The sequence below is a fragment of the Stegostoma tigrinum genome, chromosome 43 (assembly GCF_030684315.1).
Source record: "Stegostoma tigrinum isolate sSteTig4 chromosome 43, sSteTig4.hap1, whole genome shotgun sequence".
In the NCBI taxonomy this organism is placed as follows: Eukaryota; Metazoa; Chordata; class Chondrichthyes; order Orectolobiformes; family Stegostomatidae; genus Stegostoma; species Stegostoma tigrinum.
The window spans coordinates 185,083-200,010 of record NC_081396.1 but is presented as its reverse complement, the minus strand read 5'-3'; the positions used below and the strand labels follow the sequence as shown (position 1 = coordinate 200,010).

General features: G+C 60.4%; 1 protein-coding gene across 1 annotated transcript in view; it reads right to left on the bottom strand.

Annotated features, from left to right (window-relative positions):
• Positions 1 to 2,607: 2,607 nt before the first annotated feature.
• Positions 2,608 to 14,928, bottom strand: part of LOC125448977 (zinc finger protein 696-like) — a 22,474-nt gene continuing 10,153 nt past the window's right edge. The window contains exon 3 of the mRNA XM_059641718.1: positions 2,608 to 2,888. The gene's annotated coding sequence lies outside the window, so the exon portion shown is untranslated. The remainder of the gene's footprint in view (positions 2,889 to 14,928) is intronic.

Below are 14,928 nucleotides of genomic sequence, written 5' to 3'. Positions count from 1 at the left end.
ATAGATCTCCTCTCATTCTTCTAAACTCGGGAGAGTGTAGACCTAACTGCTCAATCTCTCTCCGTAATGGGACCAACTTGTATCCTTCGCACATCTCTCCAACTGATGTTTTCCCTTCATTGGCACCTCTGGAAGATGAATTATATCATCATCCTGCATCAGTGACTGACTTGCTGTAGTCTCTCTCAGTATCTTTATTCATTTACATCATTAATTTAAAGAATGAAGAAACACTACTTCTTTTGTAAATAACACACAGAATATCTGAAAGTCTGATTTAATTGATTAGTAATCAAGGAATAATTATTTTGACAATCCAGAACCATCTCCCTTCCTTTGAAATGCCCTGAGGGAACATACTTCACCTGTATCAGTGCCACAGTTTTACAACCCTTTCATTCCTGATTCCAAGATTGCCTGTCAGCTGCACAGTTAAGGGGGTAAATAATGGAGATTCAGCATCTCCGACAGCAGCAGATTCTCTTCAAGACCACAATACCATAAGACATAGGAGTATAAATTACGCCTTTCAGCCCATCGGGCCTGCTCCACCATTCAATATTGGCTGATAAGTTCCTCAACTTCATTCTCCTGCATTCTCCCCGTAACCCTTGATCCCCTTGATAATCAAGAACCCATCTATCTCAGTCTTAAGTGTACTCAATATCCTGCCCTCCACAGCTTTCTGTGGCAGTGAATTCCATCGATTCACCACTCTCTGGTGAAGAAGTTTCTCCTTATCTCCATTCTAAAAGGTCTTTCCTTTACTCTAAGGCTGTGCCCTCTGGTCCTAGACTCTCCTGTCAATGGAAGCATCTTTCCAACATCCACTTTGTCCAGGCCATTCAGTATTTTGCAAGTTTCAATTGGATCCCCCTCGTCCTTCTAACCTCCAATGAGTATAGTCCCAGAGTCCTCAAAAGTTCCTCACATGTGAAGCTTTCCATTCCTGGGACCATTCTCATGAACCTCCTCTGAACCCGCTCCATGTACATCCTTCCTGAGATATGGGACCCAAAAACTTCTACCCTACCATATTCCTGTAAACCTGCATTTCCCATTGCTAATCCACCTCACCCAGCACATCCTCCAACTGTGGCAGGAAAGTAGAGTACCCGGAGGAAACCCACGCAGACACGGGGAGAATGTGCAAACTCCACACAGGCAGTTGCCCAAGGCTGGAATTGAGCCTGGGTCCCTGGCGCTGTGAGGCTGCAGTGCCAACCACTGAGCCACCGTGCTGCCCAGTATCTGTTAGAATTTTCCAATTCTGAGGAAGCACCACCCAGTCCACTTCAGTTTCTGGTCGATGGTACCCACCAGAAATTGAATGCAGGAAATTCAGTAATAGTGATGCCATTGAATACAAGGGGTGGCAATTAGATCTGTTCTTGTTGGTCACAGCCTGGCACATGTGTGGCGTGAATGTTACTGGCTGCTATCAGCCCAAACTTGGATATTGTCCAGATCTTGTTGCATTTGAACGTCAACTGCTTCAGCACCTGGGGAGTTGTGAATGGATCTGAACATTATGCAATCATTGGTGAACATCCCAACTTCTGGCCTCATGATGGAGAGAATGTCACTGATGAAGGATGTGAAGATGGTTGGGCCTAGGACAATTCCCATGAGGAACTTCTGCAGATCTCGCAGTCCACCCTCAGCACTGACCCTCCGACAGCACCCGCTCCTTCAGCGCTGACCCTCCGACAGCGCCCGCTCCCTCAGCGCTGACCCTCCGACAGTGCCCCCTCCCTCAGCACTGACCCTCCAACAGTGCCCCCTCTCTCAGCACTGACCCTTCAACAGTGCCCGCTCCATCAGCGCTGACCCTCCGACAGCACCCACTCCCTCAGCACTGACCCTCCGACAGTGCCCCCTCTCTCAGCACTGACCCTTCGACAGTGCCTGCTCCCTCAGCGCTGACCCTCCGACAGTGCCCCCTCCCTCAGCACTGACCATCCGACAGCGCCCACTCCCTCAGCACTGACCCTCCGACAGTGCCCCCTCCCTCAGCACTGACCGTCTGACAGCGCCTGCTCCCTCAGCACTGACCCTCCGATAGTGCCCACTCCCTCAGCACTGACCCTCCGATAGTGCCCACTCCCTCAGTGCCACCCTCCGACAGTGCCCTCTCCCTCAGCGCTGACCCTCCGACAGTGCCCGCTCCCTCAGCACTGACCCTCCGACAGCGCCCGCTCCCTCAGCACTGACCTTCCGATAGTGCCCGCTCCTCAGTGCCAACCCTCCAACCATGCTGGGCTGAATCAAAACGTCTTCTGGCTGCCTGCTTCTGTTTTATTTGAAAACACATCCATCTCGATCGGCATGGGTTTGAGGGCTAAAAAATCAGCTGCGGTCCTATTGAATGGCAGCTCAAGGGGCTGAATGACCTACTCACATTTCTGTTTCTTATGTTATTGTCAGGACAGCAAGTCTCCAGTTGGAGATTGCAAAGCACAGGTGATATCTTTACAAAAAAAAATTCTTTTTAATGGATGCTGCTTGCCAGACCAGCATCTATGGACAGGCGCTGGAAAGACGTTTGCTGATAGAGACTTAAGGGTGCTAGAAGAAGTCTATACAGCTATTAGTGCATTGGATCAATTCACAGTTTATTGCATTAACGTCAGTACATACATGGGGAAAAGAGGGGATTGTCACTGTACAATAAATATATACCAAAGAGGGGGGCGTGGGGGATATTCATTCGCCTAGCACCATTTGCCAGTTCAGTGCGCATCGGCAGCGTGTCACAGTCCAAACTGAAGTAACCCTTTGAATTCCATCCCTACTGCTGACGACTGGACAGGGCAGTGTCTCATTCACACAACAGTCTCACAAACTGCAACATGATAATAATGACTGGATAAATTCACGTGTGGTTCCTAAAAAATAAAAAGAAACAAAGCAACCTGGCTGCAGGGCGATTTTCAGCTTCAGTCAAGGCGTCTTCAGCAGCTGCAGGAGGCTGAGAGAGGGACAGCCTCATCCTTACAAACACGCCCCCTACCCCCCCCGCTACCTTTCCAAATGTCCGGGCGCAAAAGTCTCAGGCGGCTGAGGGGGAGCGGGGGGATGTTTGAGATACACAAATCACCAAAATCAGGAAACCATACGCGCTCGGCAAAGAAATTCAAACCAGCTTTCACCAACAGGAATTAGGAGTCATTGTTCGTCCCCAAACCCACTTTAATTTTGTTCCTCACCCTCTCCTCGTTTTTCCTGCTGCTGGGGGCAGGACTTAGCCGTTTGTCAAACGACTTGGCAGTGGTCTTGCAGAAAATAAAGTCAAACAGGAATGAGAAGTCCAGAAACAAAAGCCTGGCAGACAATTCTCATTGGAGCAAAGGCGGTGGAGACCAGCGGTCACATAGGCTGTCCACTGTTAGGAAGGCTTTGGCGACAACTCACAAACCGTGTTGATTCCAGCAACACAGAATCGAAAGGCAGCTTACCAGCACTCCGAAAGGAGTGAAAAATCCACCATCAGTCGCAATCAGGCTCAGGGCACACACAGAGGCGGGACTGGGGTTAAAGATTCCAAACGCCTGAGCTTATGACCCAGGGACGAGGACTCAAATCCTACCTATGTGGAAAATACACAGCCCACTCTGGAAATATAACAGATCCAGTCAGGAATTCAGGGACAACGTCTTTTCCCAGAAAGCAACGACGATGCATAACTCCCTCCCACAGGAAGCTATTACTGAACATCACCAATATACCAAAGGGACAGGAGAGCGCAGGTTCAACGAGCCATTAGGAAATCAAATGGTGTGCTGCCCTTCACAGCGAGAGGATAGTAGCTGCAATTGTACAGGGGGCTTGGTGAGACCACCCCTGGAACATTTGTGTAGCTTTTGCTGGATGTTCTCGCTGTGAACATTTATCGGAGCGACTCCAAGGATGACAGGACTGATATATGAGGATAGGGCGAATTGGTTCGAGCTACATTCGCTGGAGTTTAGAGAACTGGATGGGGAGGGTGAGTTTCATACAAACCTCCAAGATGCTAACGGACCAAGACAAGGTAGATGCTGGGGCAGTGTTCCGATGGTGGGGCAAGTGCAGAGCCGGGGGCTCACATCTAAGGAGAAGGGGCAGACCAGTCCGGACTGAAACAAGACGTCCTCACTCAAGCGTGGGGGAAGCCTGTAAAATTCGCGGCCGGGGAAAGCAGGCAAGGCCAGGCCATTGTACAATTTCAGGAGGAGTTGGATTTTGCTCGTGGGGCTAAAGGGATGATAGGGTGTGGGGGAAAGGCAGGAACAGGTTATTGAGCAATGATTGTGTACAATGCAGCAGACTCGAAGGGCCAAATGGCCTGCAGCTGCACCTGCTTTGTGTGTTTGCTGCTGTTTAAACAGAGCCTCGGCGATGTGGCACCAGGAATACTGCACACCGGTTTGGTCTCGCTATACAGGAGGCCTCTGGTGGTACCGTACCCTCGTCTGAGCTAGGTGAACCCAGGCCTGAGTCACACCTACTCCAAAAAGCTGTGTAATAACATCTCTGAGCAGGCTGGTTTGGAAAACATCAGGTGGGGATATTCTCGCCACTGAGCGAGGTTCATCAGGATGGCAGGAGTGTCCCTCGAGTAGAGGGTTAGTTTGACAGGGCCTGTATTCACAACAGGGGGAATCAGATTGGAAGATAATCGATGTGCAGCAGACTAAACGCAGGGAAGATGTCTTCTTTGGGGGACGAGTCTGGAACTAAAGTTCCTCCAGGGATGCGGCAGGACTGAGACGAGGAGACATTTCCCTTATTTGGAGGCTGGAGACCCTGAAGGATTCTTAACCACAGAAGGCCATGGGCGGGGAGGTCACCCAAAGGTATGGAGAAATGTTTAGATTTTGAAGCGATTGAAAGGTACGGGGACAAAGCAGGCATTTTGTGCTGTTGTAGAGATAGTTTCCATGTCTACAACAGAGGGGTGGGGGTGTGTAGGAGTACTGCAGTGCATAGGTGGTCCCAAAGGCTTGTGTCTGAGCCAGGGCTTAACATTGAAGGCCGGTCACCCAGAACCACACTCTGCCTGCTTCCCGCTGTCCGACTGAAATCCATCAGCCCTGCGATCACTCGCTACTTTACAAAACCTAAAGATGAAGCGCCCAGCATTGGACACACCATGGAATGTGCGCTGGCAACAAAGGGCTTCATTCCTGTGGGACGCCGAAGGAATGGAGGGGGGTGGGAGGATGGAGCGAGCAACGCACAGCAAGATAAAAGGACTGAACAGAGGAGGCCATTCGGCCTTCATCCCGCGCCTGATCGAACAAAACCCCCGGGGCGAAGTGCTGCACGCCGCACCCTCCCCCAGCCATGCTGAAGGTCCCTGTGTACCTCCATTCCCTCCCTGTCCCGCACCCATTTGGGGGCTTCTCAGCATCGAAAGGAAAGCATTCCCAAAGCTCAGCAGAAAGGCGCACATTTGATATCTCCGCCCTCAGCTCACCGCTTTCTCCCCGGATCGAGGCATGGCCCAGGGCACCGCCACACCACCGTAGCCAGCAGGAGGAACAGACAGGGTGGGCTGGCTTCCACTGGAGGTGGGGGGAGCCTTCCAGCGCACAGGGGGGTGGGGGCCACAGGTTTTGAGAGGGGCGCAACTTCTGGTCGAGAGCATTCGCTGCTGCTGGGTCCGTGAGCTCTCCCTGCGGGCTCGCTCGAAGGGAGGCTGCTGGCACATCTGGATCTCCATTGCCTGTCCCTGGCCTGGAGCAGGTGGGAGCCCACGGCCCAGGATCACGGAGGGGACACAGAGCCGGTTCCTCGTGCACCCCCACCCCATGGCCGGGTGTTTCAGCACACAGTGAGGTCCAGCTCCACGCACAACGCTGGGGAACGGGCACACCGTCACTGTCTGTCTGTCGGAGTCCCTCCCTCCTTCTCTCACTCACACCCCCTCCCTCCCTCCTTCTCTCACTCACACCCCCTCACACCCTCCTTCTCTCACTCACACCCCCTCCCTCCCTCCCTCCTTCTCTCACTCACACCCCCTCCCTCCCTCCTTCTCTCACTCACACCCCCTCCCTCCCTCCCTCCTTCTCTCACTCACACCCCCTCCCTCCCTCCTTCTCTCACTCACACCCCCTCCCTCCCTCCTTCTCTCACTCACACCCCCTCACACCCTCCTTCTCTCACTCACACCCCCTCCCTCCCTCCTTCTCTCACTCACACCCCCTCCCTCCCTCCTTCTCTCACTCACACCCCCTCACACCCTCCTTCTCTCACTCACACCCCCTCACACCCTCCTTCTCTCACTCACACCCCCTCACACCCTCCTTCTCTCACTCACACCCCCTCACACCCTCCTTCTCTCACTCACACCCCCTCCCTCCCTCCTTCTCTCACTCACACCCCCTCCCTCCCTCCCTCCTTCTCTCACTCACACCCCCTCCCTCCCTCCTTCTCTCACTCACACCCCCTCCCTCCCTCCTTCTCTCACTCACACCCCCTCCCTCCCTCCTTCTCTCACTCACACCCCCTCACACCCTCCTTCTCTCACTCACACCCCCTCACACCCTCCTTCTCTCACTCACACCCCCTCCCTCCCTCCCTCCTTCTCTCACTCACACCCCCTCCCTCCCTCCTTCTCTCACTCACACCCCCTCCCTCCCTCCTTCTCTCACTCACACCCCCTCCCTCCCTCCCTCCTTCTCACTCACACCCCCTCCCTCCTTCTCTCACTCACACCCCTCCCTCCCTCCCTCCTTCTCTCACTCACACCCCCTCCCCCTCCTTCTCTCACTCACACCCCCCTCCCTCCTTCTCTCACTCACACCCCCTCCCTCCTTCTCTCACTCACACCCCCTCCCTCCTTCTCTCACTCACACCCCCTCCCTCCTTCTCTCACTCACACCCCCCACCCTCCTTCTCTCACTCACACCCCCTCCCTCCCTCCCTCCTTCTCTCACTCACACCCCCTCCCTCCCTCTCTCACTCACACCCCCTCCCTCCCTCCTCCTTCCCTCACTCACACCCCCCTCCCTCCCTCCCTCCTTCTCTCACTCACACCCCCTCCCTCCTCTCACTCACACCCCCTCCCTCCTTCTCTCACTCACACCCCCTCCCTCCCTCCCTCCTTCTCTCACTCACACCCCCTCCCTCCCTCCCTCCTCTCTCACTCACACCCCCTCCCTCCTTCTCTCACTCACACCCCCTCCCTCCTTCTCTCACTCACACCCCCTCCCTCCTTCTCTCACTCACACCCCCTCCCTCCCTCCCTCCTTCTCTCACTCACACCCCCTCCCTCCTTCTCTCACTCACACCCCCTCCCTCCCTCCCTCCTTCTCTCACTCACACCCCCTCCCTCCCTCCCTCCTTCTCTCACTCACACCCCCTCCCTCCTTCTCTCACTCACACCCCCTCCCTCCCTCCTTCTCTCACTCACACCCCACCCTCCCTCCTTCTCTCACTCACACCCCCTCCCTCCCTCCCTCCTTCTCTCACTCACACCCCCTCCCTCCCTCCCTCCTTCTCTCACTCACACCCCCTCCCTCCTTCTCTCACTCACACCCCCTCCCCCCTCCCTCCTTCTCTCACTCACACCCCTCCCTCCCTCCCTCCTTCTCTCACTCACACCCCCTCCCTCCCTCCTTCTCTCACTCACACCCCCTCCTCCCTCCTTCTCTCACTCACACCCCCCTCCCTCCTTCTCTCACTCACACCCCCTCCCTCCTTCTCTCACTCACACCCCCTCCCTCCTTCTCTCACTCACACCCCCTCCCTCCCTCCCTCCTTCTCTCACTCACACCCCCCTCCCTCCTTCTCTCACTCACACCCCTCCCTCCCTCCCTCCCTCCTTCTCTCACTCACACCCCCTCCCTCCCTCCCTCCTTCTCTCACTCACACCCCCTCCCTCCTTCTCTCACTCACACCCCCTCCCTCCCTCCTTCTCTCACTCACACCCCCTCCCTCCGTCCCTCTCTCACTCACACCCCCTCCCTCCCTCCTTCTCTCACTCACACCCCCTCCCTCCGTCCCTCTCTCACTCACACCCCCTCCCTCCCTCCTTCTCTCAATCTCACCCGCTCCCTCCCTCACTCACACCCCCTCCCTCCCTCCCTCTCTCACTCACACCCCCTCCCTCCCTCCCTCCCTCTCTCACTCACACCCCCTCCCTCCCTCTCTCACTCACACCCCCTCCCTCCCTCCTTCTCTCACTCACACCCCCTCCCTCCCTCCTTCTCTCACTCACACCCCCTCCCTCCCTCCTTCTCTCACTCACACCCCCTCCCTCCCTCCTTCTCTCACTCACACCCCCTCCCTCCCTCCTTCTCTCACTCACACCCCCTCCCTCCCTCCTTCTCTCACTCACACCCCCTCCCTCCTTCTCTCACTCACACCCCCTCCCTCCCTCCTTCTCTCACTCACACCCCCTCCCTCCCTCCTTCTCTCACTCACACCCCCTCCCTCCCTCCCTCACACCCCCTCCCTCCCTCCTTCTCTCACTCACACCCCCTCCCTCCCTCCTTCTCTCACTCACACCCCCTCCCTCCCTCCTCCTCTCACTCACATCCGCTCCCTCCCACCCTCCTCCTCTCACTCACACCCGCTCCCTCCCACCCTCCTCCTCTCACTCACACCCCCTCCCTCCTTCTCTCACTCACACCCCCTCCCTCCCTCCTTCTCTCACTCACACCCCCTCCCTCCGTCCCTCTCTCACTCACACCCCCTCCCTCCCTCCTTCTCTCACTCACACCCCCTCCCTCCGTCCCTCTCTCACTCACACCCCCTCCCTCCCTCCTTCTCTCAATCTCACCCGCTCCCTCCCTCCCTCTCTCACTCACACCCCCTCCCTCCCTCCCTCTCTCACTCACACCCCCTCCCTCCCTCCCTCTCTCACTCACACCCCCTCCCTCCCTCCCTCTCTCACTCACACCCCCTCCCTCCCTCCCTCCCTCTCTCACTCACACCCCCCTCCCTCCCTCTCTCACTCACACCCCCTCCCTCCCTCTCTCACTCACACCCCCTCCCTCCCTCTCTCACTCACACCCCCTCCCTCCCTCCTTCTCTCACTCACACCCCCTCCCTCCCTCCTTCTCTCACTCACACCCCCTCCCTCCCTCCTTCTCTCACTCACACCCCCTCCCTCCCTCCTTCTCTCACTCACACCCCCTCCCTCCCTCCTTCTCTCACTCACACCCCCTCCCTCCCTCCTTCTCTCACTCACACCCCCTCCCTCTTTCTCTCACTCACACCCCCTCCCTCCCTCCTTCTCTCACTCACACCCCCTCCCTCCTTCTCTCACTCACACCCCCTCCCTCCTTCTCTCACTCACACCCCCTCCCTCCTTCTCTCACTCACACCCCCTCCCTCCCTCCTTCTCTCACTCACACCCCCTCCCTCCCTCCCTCCTTCTCTCACTCACAACCCCTCCCTCCCTCCTTCTCTCACTCACCACCCCTCCCTCCCTCCTTCTCTCACTCACCCCCTCCCTCCCTCCTTCTCTCACTCACACCCCCTCCCTCCCTCCTTCTCTCACTCACACCCCCTCCCTCCCTCCTTCTCACACACACCCCCTCCCACCCTCCTTCTCACACACACCCCCTCCCACCCTCCCTCCTTCTCTCACTCACACCCCCTCCCACCCTCCCTCCTTCTCTCACTCACACCCCCTCCCACCCTCCCCCCTCCTCTCACTCACACCCCCTCCCACCCTCCCTCCTTCTCTCACTCACACCCCCTCCCACCCTCCCTCCTTCTCTCACTCACACCCCCTCCCACCCTCCCTCCTTCTCTCACTCACACCCCCTCCCACCCTCCCTCCTTCTCTCACTCACACCCCCTCCCACCCTCCCTCCTTCTCTCACTCACACCCCCTCCCTCCCTCCTTCTCTCACTCACACCCCCTCCCTCCCTCCCTCCTCTCACTCACACCCCCTCCCTCCCTCCCTCCTCTCACTCACACCCCCTCCCTCCCTCCCTCCTCTCACTCAGACCCCCTCCTTCCCTCCCTCTCTCACTCACATCTGCTCCCTCCCTCCCTCCTCCTCTCACACTCACTTGCGCTCCCTCCCTCCCTCCTCCTCTCACTCACATCCGCTCCCTCCCACCCTCCTCCTCTCACTCACACCCGCTCCCTCCCACCCTCCTCCTCTCACTCACACCCCCTCCCTCCTTCTCTCACTCACACCCACTCCCTCCCTCCTTCTCTCACTCACACCCCCTCCCTCCGTCCCTCTCTCACTCACACCCCCTCCCTCCCTCCTTCTCTCACTCACACCCCCTCCCTCCGTCCCTCTCTCACTCACACCCCCTCCCTCCCTCCTTCTCTCAATCTCACCCCCTCCCTCCCTCACTCACACCCCCTCCCTCCCTCCCTCTCTCACTCACACCCCCTCCCTCCCTCCCTCTCTCACTCACACCCCCTCCCTCCCTCCCTCCCTCTCTCACTCACACCCCCTCCCTCCCTCTCTCACTCACACCCCCTCCCTCCCTCCCTCTCTCACTCACACCCCCTCCCTCCCTCCCTCTCTCACTCACACCCCCTCCCTCCCTCCCTCACTCACACCCCCTCCCTCCCTCCCTCTCTCACTCACACCCCCTCCCTCCCTCCCTCTCTCACTCACATCTGCTCCCTCCCTCCCTCCTCCTCTCACACTCACTTGCGCTCCCTCCCTCCCTCCTCCTCTCACTCACATCCGCTCCCTCCCACCCTCCTCCTCTCACTCACACCCGCTCCCTCCCACCCTCCTCCTCTCACTCACACCCCCTGCCTCCTTCTCTCACTCACACCCACTCCCTCCCTCCTTCTCTCACTCACACCCCCTCCCTCCGTCCCTCTCTCACTCACAACCCCTCCCTCCCTCCTTCTCTCACTCACACCCCCTCCCTCCGTCCCTCTCTCACTCACACCCCCTCCCTCCCTCCTTCTCTCAATCTCACCCCCTCCCTCTCTCACTCACACCCCCTCCCTCCCTCCCTCCCTCCCTCCCTCCCTCTCTCACTCACACCCCCTCCCTCCCTCTCTCACTCACACCCCCTCCCTCCCTCCCTCCCTCTCTCACTCACACCCCCTCCCTCCCTCTCTCACTCCCTCTCTCACTCACACCCCCTCCCTCCCTCCCTCTCTCACTCACACCCCCTCCCTCCCTCCCTCTCTCACTCACACCCCCTCCCTCCCTCCCTCACTCACACCCCCTCCCTCCCTCCCTCTCTCACTCACACCCCCTCCCTCCCTCCCTCTCTCACTCACACCCCCTCCCTCCCTCCCTCTCTCACTCACACCCCCCTCCCTCCCTCCCTCTCTCACTCACACCCCCTCCCTCCCTCCCTCTCTCACTCACACCCCCCTCCCTCCCTCCCTCTCTCACTCACACCCCCTCCCTCCCTCCCTCTCTCACTCACACCCCCTCCCTCCCTCCCTCTCTCACTCACACCCCCCTCCCTCCCTCCCTCTCTCACTCACACCCCCTCCCTCCCTCCCTCTCTCACTCACACCCCCTCCCTCCCTCCCTCTCTCACTCACACCCCCTCCCTCCCTCCCTCTCTCACACACACCCCCTCCCTCCCTCCCTCTCTCACTCACACCCCCTCCCTCCCTCCCTCTCTCACTCACACCCCCTCCCTCCCTCCCTCTCTCACTCACACCCCCTCCCTCCCTCCCTCTCTCACTCACACCCCCTCCCTCCCTCCCTCTCTCACTCACACCCCCTCCCTCCCTCCCTCTCTCACTCACACCCCCTCCCTCCCTCCCTCTCTCACTCACACCCCCTCCCTCCCTCCCTCTCTCACTCACACCCCCTCCCTCCCTCCCTCTCTCACTCACACCCCCTCCCTCCCTCCTTCTCTCACTCACACCCCCTCCCTCCCTCCTTCTCTCACTCACACCCCCTCCCTCCTCACACACACCCCCTCCCTCCCTCCTTCTCTCACTCACACCCCCTCCTTCCCTCCCTCTCTCACTCACACCCCCTCCCTCCCTCCCTCTCTCACTCACACCCCCTCCCTCCCTCCTTCTCACCCCCTCCCTCCCTCCCTCCCTTCCTCTCTCACTCCCCTCCCTCCTTCACTCACACCCCCTCCCTCCCTCCTTCTCTCACTCACACCCCCTCCCTCCCTCCTTCTCTCACACCCACTCCCTCCCTCCTTCTCTCACACCCCCTCCCTCCCTCCTTCTCTCACACCCCCCTCCCTCCCTCCTTCTCTCACACCCCCTCCCTCCCTCCTTCTCTCACACCCCCTCCCTCCCTCCTTCTCTCACACCCCCTCCCTCCCTCCTTCTCTCACTCACACCCCCTCCCTCCCTCCTTCTCTCACTCACACCCCCTCCCTCCCTCCTTCTCTCACTCACACCCCCTCCCTCCCTCCTTCTCTCACTCACACCCCCTCCCTCCCTCCTTCTCTCACTCACACCCCCTCCCTCCCTCCTTCTCTCACTCACACCCCCTCCCTCCCTCCTTCTCTCACTCACACCCCCCCTCCCTCCCTCCTTCTCTCACTCACACCCCCTCCCTCCCTCCTTCTCTCACTCACACCCCCTCCCTCCCTCCTTCTCACACACACCCCCTCCCACCCTCCCTCCTTCTCTCACTCACACCCCCTCCCACCCTCCCTCCTTCTCTCACTCACACCCCCTCCCACCCTCTCTCACTCACACCCCCTCCCACCCTCCCTCACTCACACCCCCTCCCACCCTCCCTCCTTCTCTCACTCACACCCCCTCCCACCCCCTCCCTCCTTCTCTCACCCACACCCCCTCCCTCCCTCCCTCCCTCTCACCCTCCTCCCTCCCACCCTCCCTCTCACTCACCCCCCCTCCCTCCCTCCCTCTCTCTCACCCCCCTCCCTCCCTCTCTCTCACACCCCCCTCCCTCCCTCCCTCCCTCTCTCTCACCCCCCCTCCCTCCCTCTCACCCCCCCTCCCTCCCTCCCTCCCTCTCTCTCACCCCCCCCTCCCTCCCTCCCTCCCTCTCACCCCCCTCCCTCCCTCCCTCCCTCTCACCCCCCTCCCTCCCTCCCTCCCTCTCTCTCACCCCCCTCCCTCCCTCCCTCTCTCTCACCCCCCTCCCTCCCTCCCTCCCTCTCTCTCACCCCCCTCCCTCCCTCTCTCTCACCCCCCTCCCTCCCTCTCTCTCACCCCCCTCCCTCCCTCTCTCTCACCCCCCTCCCTCCCTCCCTCCCTCTCTCTCACCCCCCTCCCTCCCTCTCTCTCACCCCCCTCCCTCCCTCCCTCTCTCACTCACACCCCCTCCCTCCCTCCCTCTCTCACACCCCCTCCCTCCTTCTCTCACCCACACCCCCTCCCTCCCTCCCTCCCTCTCACCCACCTCCCTCCCACCCTCCCTCTCACTCACCCCCCTCCCTCCCTCCCTCTCTCTCACCCCCCCTCCCTCCCTCTCTCTCACCCCCCTCCCTCCCTCCCTCCCTCTCTCACTCACACCCCCTCCCTCCCTCCCTCTCTCACACCCCCTCCCTCCTTCTCTCACCCACACCCCCTCCCTCCCTCCCTCCCTCTCACCCACCTCCCTCCCACCCTCCCTCTCACTCACCCCCCTCCCTCCCTCCCTCTCTCTCACCCCCCTCCCTCCCTCCCTCTCACCCCCCCTCCCTCCCCTCCCTCCCTCTCTCTCACCCCCCTCCCTCCCTCCCTCCCTCTCACCCCCCCTCCCTCCCTCCCTCTCACCCCCCCTCCCTCCCTCCCTCCCTCTCTCTCACCCCCCTCCCTCCCTCCCCTCTCTCACCCCCCTCCCTCCCTCCCTCTCTCTCACCCCCCACCCTCCCTCTCTCACCCCCCTCCCTCCCTCTCTCACCCCCCTCCCTCCCTCTCTCACACCCCCCTCCCTCCCTCTCACCCCCCCTCCCTCCCTCTCTCTCACCCCCCTCCCTCCCTCCCTCCCTCTCTCTCACCCCCCTCCCTCCCTCTCTCACACCCCCCTCCCTCCCTCTCTCTCACCCCCCACCCTCCCTCCCTCTCTCACTCACCCCCCTCCACCCTCCCTCTCTCACCCCCCTCCCTCCCTCTCTCTCACCCCCCTCCCTCCCTCTCACCCCCCTCCCTCCCTCTCACCCCCCTCCCTCCCTCTCTCTCACCCCCCCTCCCTCCCTCTCTCTCACCCCCCTCCCTCCCTCTCTCTCACCCCCCTCCCTCCCTCTCTCTCACCCCCCCTCCCTCTCTCTCACCCCCCACCCTCCCTCCTTCTCTCACTCACACCCCCTCCCTCCCTCCCTCTCTCACTCACACCCCCTCCCTCCCTCCCTCTCTCACACCCCCTCCCTCCTTCTCTCACCCCACCCCCTCCCTCCCTCCCTCCCTCTCACCCTCCTCCCTCCCACCCTCCCTCTCACCCTCCTCCCTCCCACCCTCCCTCTCTCTCACCCCCCTCCCTCCCTCCCTCTCTCTCACCCCCCTCCCTCCCTCTCTCTCACCCCCCTCCCTCCCTCCCTCCCTCTCTCTCACCCCCCTCCCTCCCTCTCTCTCACCCCCCTCCCTCCCTCCCTCCCTCTCTCTCACCCCCCTCCCTCCCCTCCCTCCCTCTCACCCCCCTCCCTCCCTCCCTCCCTCCTCTCTCACCCCCCTCCCCCTCCCTCCCTCCCCTCTCTCTCACCCCCCTCCCTCCCTCCCTCCCTCTCTCTCACCCCCCTCCCTCCCTCTCTCTCACCCCCCTCCCTCCCTCCCTCCTCTCTCTCACCCCCCTCCCTCCCTCTCTCTCACCCCCCTCCCTCCCTCCCTCCCTCTCTCTCACCCCCCCTCCCTCCCTCTCTCTCACCCCCCTCCTCCCTCCCTCTCTCACTCACACCCCCTCCCTCCCTCCCTCTCTCTCACCCCCCTCCCTCCCTCTCTCTCACCCCCCTCCCTCCCTCCCTCCCTCTCTCTCACCCCCCCTCCCTCCCTCTCTCTCACCCCCCCTCCCTCCCTCTCACCCCCCTCCCTCCCTCTCTCTCACCCCCCCTCCCTCCCTCCCTCTCTCTCACCCC